Source organism: Athene cunicularia (genome assembly GCF_003259725.1).
Source record: "Athene cunicularia isolate RWA chromosome 6 unlocalized genomic scaffold, athCun1 chr6_part1, whole genome shotgun sequence".
Classification (NCBI taxonomy): domain Eukaryota; kingdom Metazoa; phylum Chordata; class Aves; order Strigiformes; family Strigidae; genus Athene; species Athene cunicularia.
The window spans coordinates 15,652,508-15,659,600 of NW_020799105.1; positions in this window are offsets into that span (position 1 = coordinate 15,652,508).

A 7,093-nucleotide genomic window follows, 5' to 3' on the forward strand; every position below is an offset into this window, starting at 1 on the left:
GCGGGGCTGCCCGGCTACTCCGTGCTGCCGGGCGATGCCATCGACCAGCCACCGCCACAACAACAACATTAAAGAAAAAAAAGAAAAAAAAAAAAGGAGGAAGCTCCGTTTTACAGCCTCACCTCTCCTCCTCCCCTCCTGCTCCCGGTACCTGGCAGAGAGACATTTAAGAGACTTTGCGTGTGTGTAGTGGCACTGACGCTCAGGGTAATGATTACCGGCGTTCAGGGTAATGATTACATCTGCTCCTGTGTGTGAGTGCTGTCCCCCACCCTCTCGTATAGGCGTGAGCCTCTTTTCCTGTTTCACCCGATGTATTTATTGTAGCAGTTCTGATGGAGTCGGAGTGGCAGAATCTCGTTTCAAAACTCGTCGCCTTCCTGTCTAGCCAGGTGGTTCTCCCGGTATTTAAAACGGAGAGGTGTCGCAGAGAGAGCGGTGTGACAGCTTCCCGCGTGTATTTGTGCTCGTAGAAGGTGTTTTCACCGAGTTGTATGGATCTTTCTCTAGGAAATGGTTAAAAAGCTGTAGTAACCTTAGGTAAGGTGAACGGCCATGTGTGTTGACTAAAATTGCGACTGGGTGTGAGCTATTTAGAAATTCAGCACAACTGAAGTTTGGTGAAACTGTTGCTGCTTGACTTTACCGGCTAATTTAGGAGCAGGTATGGAGATGGAATAAAAAGTCACAATGTGTGAGAAAACAATTAGAAAGTACTGAAATAGTACTAGTAAGCTTTAACTCATGTATTTGAGATGGAACTATGTAAGTATACACTTTATCCAGTTCTGCACACATGCAGACACTTTTGAGGTGGAATATTAATGATCAAGGAGTTGTAATTGTGTGTATTGTCATTGATACTAGGATTTTCTTTGACTATCACAGTAGAAATTAATATGGTTTTAGTAATTACTTTAAGGGTCAATTTTCTGCGGTTTCTTTTTTGCATATTTGACTTTTTACTTGTTTCTTTTTTACCTTCTAAACTGTGTTGTGTGGCTGTTTGTGGGTTTTTGGGTTGTGGTGTTTTTTTTTTGTTTGTTTTTGTTTGGTTTTTTTTTTTAACCACTAGTCATTATTGGATGCTTCTATTTATAAAATCAAGGGCTTAAAGTAGGTGGTGGTCAAATTAAGTCACACTTATTTACAGCCATATTTCAGGCATATGTTGTATGGTGATCTTGATATAATCCTAGCCTGGATTTGGGAAAGATTTAGTGTATCCTCTGAATTTATTATTACACTGTTGTGCATACATTTTAATTTTAGTAACGCCCTTATCCTCTTAATTCCTGTTGAATGATTTGGGTTTGACTGTTGGCTTTCTATGTAATTATTCTTTGCTCTGGATGAGTAAAATGGGAGATTATTCTACTAATTTGAAGCTGGATTCCTTTTAATTTAGGATAATATTTGTTAGCCATCAGGATTTCTGTATGTGTGGCAAGGCAAAACATGTACATCAGGCAAAACTAATTTTATATGTAATCTTGTAATACAGAAAAGGATTCCAGACAAAGCTCTCCTTGTGTCCACAGCCTTCCTTTGCGGAATACCGAAGAATCCTCAAAGAGGATGCTGTCTTCTGCCACATCCCTCTATTCTGCTCTTTCTAGAAATGTTAAACAATCCCCAACATTTTTTCTCAGGGGTGATGGCAAGGCTAGGTAAACAGTGCTGATGGCGAAGAGCTGCTGTTCCCGGTCTAGTTTTTCCTTTCTAGCGTGACATATCCGTAAGGCAGGAGGTGCTGGGAGGGGCGTTTCTTTGTTATGTTGACACTTAAATCGCACTGACGGGTGTATTCTCCTCCAAGAGTTTTCTGTGATTGAAGGGATTCCTTCAGACGGCGAATATTTTCTCCAGCTGTCTTCCTGCACTTTTAGCCTATGTGCAGAATTTAATTGCTCAGAAGATCGTTGTGCGTGTGTGTGCCTTTTAGGAAACCCTTGGATTGATTGTTACTTGGCTGTGGCTTTCTAGAAAAGCGTGTTTCTGCTGAAGTGGTGTGTGTGTGTGGTGGTCCTGGCTTGTCACCGCGCGAGCCGGCTGCTGCCGACCGGTGTACAGCACCCGTGAAATAGGTGGATGTATGTGCTTGCAGGTGTGCATGGTGCTCATGCATGTTAATTGAATTAAAGCTGTAAAAGTATCTTCTGCTTGTTAAGAGTGAGAAGGATCACCTTCTGTGATCACCTCTTGGCAAGACTGAGGAAGCCCTGCAAATAATTGAGCTCTCTCTGGAAGGTTTAGTATGATGATAAGGAAATAAAACTGCATGAAGGCATTTCATTTGTTTTTAAAATATCATCGTGGAGAATCTTGGTGGGTGCTAAAAAGGAGCCCTTTCTCTCTAGCATCGGGTTTTCCTTTGTGTCTGAAGAAAGGTGAAAACTTGTGTGCATGGAGGGAGGGGAAGGCAGCACTTGCCCCTTGCCCTCGCCCGCTGTAGCCCCTGGGATGGCTCCCCCCAATGCCCAGCTCGCCTCTGCCCTCCTCAGCGGGTGGGTTTTGGGTGGCTCCATGCTTTGCCAGGGTGCAGGGTAGCTCCCAGCCCACGACCAGTAACGTGTACCCACGTCCAGCCTGCTATGCCTTCTTGCTCAGCACGATTAGCGGCATTTCCCCCCCAGACGCTTCGAGGCTGGTTGCTTTTTATTTTATTTTTTTGTGCAGCAGCTTTGTGGATGCTCTTTTAATTGAAGCAAGGCTTGCTTTCCTCTCTGTCGTTGTAATACCTTGTATTTATTTTTACTGCATGCAACTGCATCTCAGAGGAGATATTTCTGTCACGCTTTCTGGTGGGTTTGGGTGTGTGTGTGTGAGAGAGGGCTGGGGAGGACACGGTAGTGAAGATTAAACACCCAGTTGTAACTAGATTGTACAGATAAAAAGAACCCTTGTTTACCTTAAAATTGTAACGGCTGACATCGTCTAGTCTGTTTGATACAGTAGTTTTTGCTACATTACAAAATGTACTGGAATAAAATGTAACAGGTTGTATAAAAAGCAGGTAATGCTTTTGGTATTAGCCATTGACCTTAATTTGCTTGGGTTTGCTTCATTGCTTGGGCTTGACTGTGTTGTGAAATACACATACTGTTAAATCTGGGCATTCTCCGACACCAAATTTGTTTCAATAAAGGCATTTTCAGTATAGCAAAACAATGGTCTCTGGATAAAAAAGGAATTTTAATTACTTAGAATTTTTCCATCATTAACCTTTAGGAAACGGATATATTTTGTACAGAAATGCAGTGTTTATAATTTCTTTTTTTTAAAAAAAGTAATTTTATACCATGTAGTTAATTTTGGACTGTTTTAAGATCAATGCAGTTTAAGAAGCACTTTATCTGTATTGGTCTACAAGAGAAATGTATGAGAGAACAGAGCCTATCATATAATTGTAGACATGCTGGTTAGCCTGAGAATATGTTAAGAGGCTGTGAATTGCTGTAGATAAATATTAGGATGCACGGTCAAAGAACTTCTTAAAACAATCTGGCATGCCTGTATATTTGGTTCTTTTAGTATTGTTTTACCGTTAAGGTGTACATGTAAAAAAATAGGAAAAGCTTGAACATACTTGTTTGCTTTTTGGCTTCTCTACAGAAGTGTGGTCGGTATTCTCAGAGTGGATGTACATTAGGTCCTGAATTGCATACCTGCCTTTTTGTTACAAAAAGTGATGGAGAGTATTTTTTGACACAGGAAAGTATGTAGCTGTTTGTTTATTATTTTTTAGCATAGTTGGAAGTTTGCTACTTGTCTGTTAGTGGTGTTGGGGTTTTGCAGAGAGGAGCAGCCCTGGGGAGGAGAGCTGTGCTCCAGGACTGGTGCTCGCAGTAAATTGGTTGTAGCTTGCTCTTACTTTTGCCATGCTAATCCTCTACGTGCTTTTGTGTCTTAAAATGCTTCATATTCTACATATGAGCAAGATGTATGGAGTGATCCAGCAGACAGTATTTCCATGGAGCTCTGTTGATCCCATAGATATTGTATCCGGTTCAGTGGACCTGCCTACCCTTGTGGTCAGAGGCTTTTTGTTATGCATGCATCCTAATTGTTCTTTCTGTTGGCATTGTACATAGACTGAGGGGGCTGTGCACCAATGCAAATAGCCTTTCTAATACCTTATGCATTTGCATTATAATGGTTGCATAAATATTGCAGCACATCTCAGTTCACTCTCTGCTGCTTTGACTGCTAGGCTTTAAAATAGCTTCTTTCTGTAGCACAGATCTTGTTCGTGGTTGGTATTGCTTTGGGGAGGGGTTCTGAAGCGCATCTTTATTAAATAGTGAAGCCTGTTTGCGATGAGGTGCGATTTTAACTTACCCATGTTCTAGTCTCCCACTCCTTTCAGCCCACAGGTTGATAAAGGCGCTTGGAGGAAAAAAAAAAAAAAATTAAAGCTTGAGCAGTTTTTCACCAACTATTTCTAAACTCACTATATTTGGGATTGCAAAACATGTTTGCTTTAGGCTTAGTTTTGCGTTTATTTCCAGAAATTCTATAGTTGTATGTGGGAATATTTTATGCATAAGGAATGTGAAATGTTGTGCCACCATTGTTTTGGTGCTGAAACATTTGGTGACTCATGGCTAACTTTACCAGAAGCACCCCAAATTTCCTTTGAAAGTGTGGATACAGTGATGTGATGGAAAGCAGACACTCTTTGGGAACCGGTGGCAGATTGCCATCATCTATCTGTCCGAAGTGTGCTTTACAAAGTTGTTACATAGAACACGGATTAGCATCATTCACTTGACTCTTACTGATTAGTAGATACATAGAGACTTTTAAAAATAATTGTAGAATGCCATCTTTTAAAGGTTTGAATTCATTTCTTGTAGTTACAGCCTTGTTATTAATGTATTGTGTCAAATTTTGGGAAGGGTGATATATTAAACTATTATTTATATTTCTTTGGTTAATCAGTTGTAATCCTAGGGTTTGCTCTGTCTTACATGGTTTAGTTTGTGAAAACTGCAGCAAGAATGGTATGTTTAAATCAAATGTTCATTCTTTTTAATATATCTGATGTTAGAAGCTTGTCACTCTCATTTGTTTGCACATATTAAAGCAGTAGTTGTTGTTCAGGTTAAGAATATGATGAATGACCCTGTTGTTGGAAATAGTTTTCTGAAACAGTGAGCGATAGCATTGCAAGAAGCCATAAATTTACTTAGAACTTCTGTATGATGATTGATGATTCATTTATATATGAAGTATTCTCCATAGTGCTGCAAACGTGTATTACTATAATACAATATTTTTAACACTTATTCTGTCAAAAACGTATGTCTACTAGTTTAGAATAAGTATTTGTAGTAATGGGCATGAAAATAGAAGGTTAAATAAAGTTAAGTGAAAGAATAAAAATAATCTTGAAACCCTGACACCTGAGAATCTTAAACTGTGTGTATTTATACTTCATGTGTACTTGGATTTTAATTATCCAATACTACAGATAATGTTGGTTTAGTACCTCAAAGAATATGGCAAAACCACTTTAGGATTTGCTATTGTATTTAGATCTGTGTTTTCGATGTTTCCATCCTAAGAGGAATTAGTATTAAATCAGAAATTGAAAAGGTGTTTCATGACATTTAGAATGGTCAGAACGATCCATTGGTCTGGCACGTTATGTTGACCGAGAAGAAAAGTAAACATATTTTTTACTTTTATAAAGAAATACCTGACGGTCAGCCAAAAATACCAGGGCCCGATATTTATTTGTAGCCGAGGTGCAGCAGTGATCGTGGGGAGTCGGACTTCTCTCTTTTCTGTTTCCTTTCTCTCACCAGTGTGTCCCAGTGATCTAAATCTTGGCAAATATGGGATTTTGCTGTCCCTTCGGTATGAGGCTTCTCTCCTGTGACTGGCAGTAGTGGTAGCCTGTCTAATTGTAGCATGTGAACTGTCCACTCTTCCGTATACTAAGATTTCTCACTGTTGTATTTCTTTTGATGCTGACAGGTTATATTCTGTTTTGTAATACACAGCATGAAGTGTGTTATTAATAATTGTCCTGGGAAGTAAATACTTGTGTTATGTCAAAATGCTTAAAAAAAAATATTTTTTTTTCTGTTTTAACTGTTGCACAGATTATTATTTTTTTTAAAACAAACCAAAAAAAAAAGCAATTCAGCATGTCAGTAACTTAAAGCTTGTATAGAACAGCAGTGAAGGTCCTGGTAAATTTGTAGATAATTGGCTAAAGCTATACATACAGTGCCACTGCATGTGCTGAGTAAAGTGCTTTGTGCTGTGGAAGGATCCAGGTTCTTAACTTCGGTCTTATTTTTCTGTCTTGTTATACCTAATTCACCAAAATACTGGAGTTTATTCTATCCTCATTAAAAAACCATATAACAACAAAAAAAATCCTATAATCTCTCTCAGTGCCTTCATCCCAACTCAACAAAAAAGCCCCCAATCAACCCTCAGCTGTCCAAGGCAAGGAAATAATTGAATAATCCTTATTCTCTTCATTAGATTAACTGTTGTATTTCTGAAATTGTGGTGGTAGAATATTGTGCTCTTTTATATTCCCCTTCCCCCTCCTCCTTGAGTCAGCCACTGCAGAAAAGCAGAACTGTGTGTTTCTTTTAATTCTAAGGAATAACCGCGCAGAGAGGAGTCGTCTTCAGATTGCTGTAAATGCCAAGTCCTGTTCAGAAGCATTTAGTTACATGGAGTCACTATGTGTAGCAGAGAGAAAATGACTTCACTAGCAAACTGGATGGCTCCTGGAGGCATCAGGTGGCTTAATATGTAAACAAAAGTTCACAGCAGTTAAAAATAGATCTTTATAAAAAGAAATAGTGCAAAAAAGTGACCTCCTAAACAAGGAAGTGTAGGGCTATGAGAGAATCCATCTGTGTAGTCCTGAAAAATGCTGATCATAGCAGAATATGAAGGACTTATCATGAAAACCCATTTTGCTGTTGCTTCTGACATAGAGCACATGACTTTTTAAAATGTTACTTGTAGAAAAATGATTATAAAATCAAAGGTTTTAAAACCAAGAAAGATCCTATAAAATATGCATAATTTGGAGTGACTTGCACAGTTTTCTTATTGA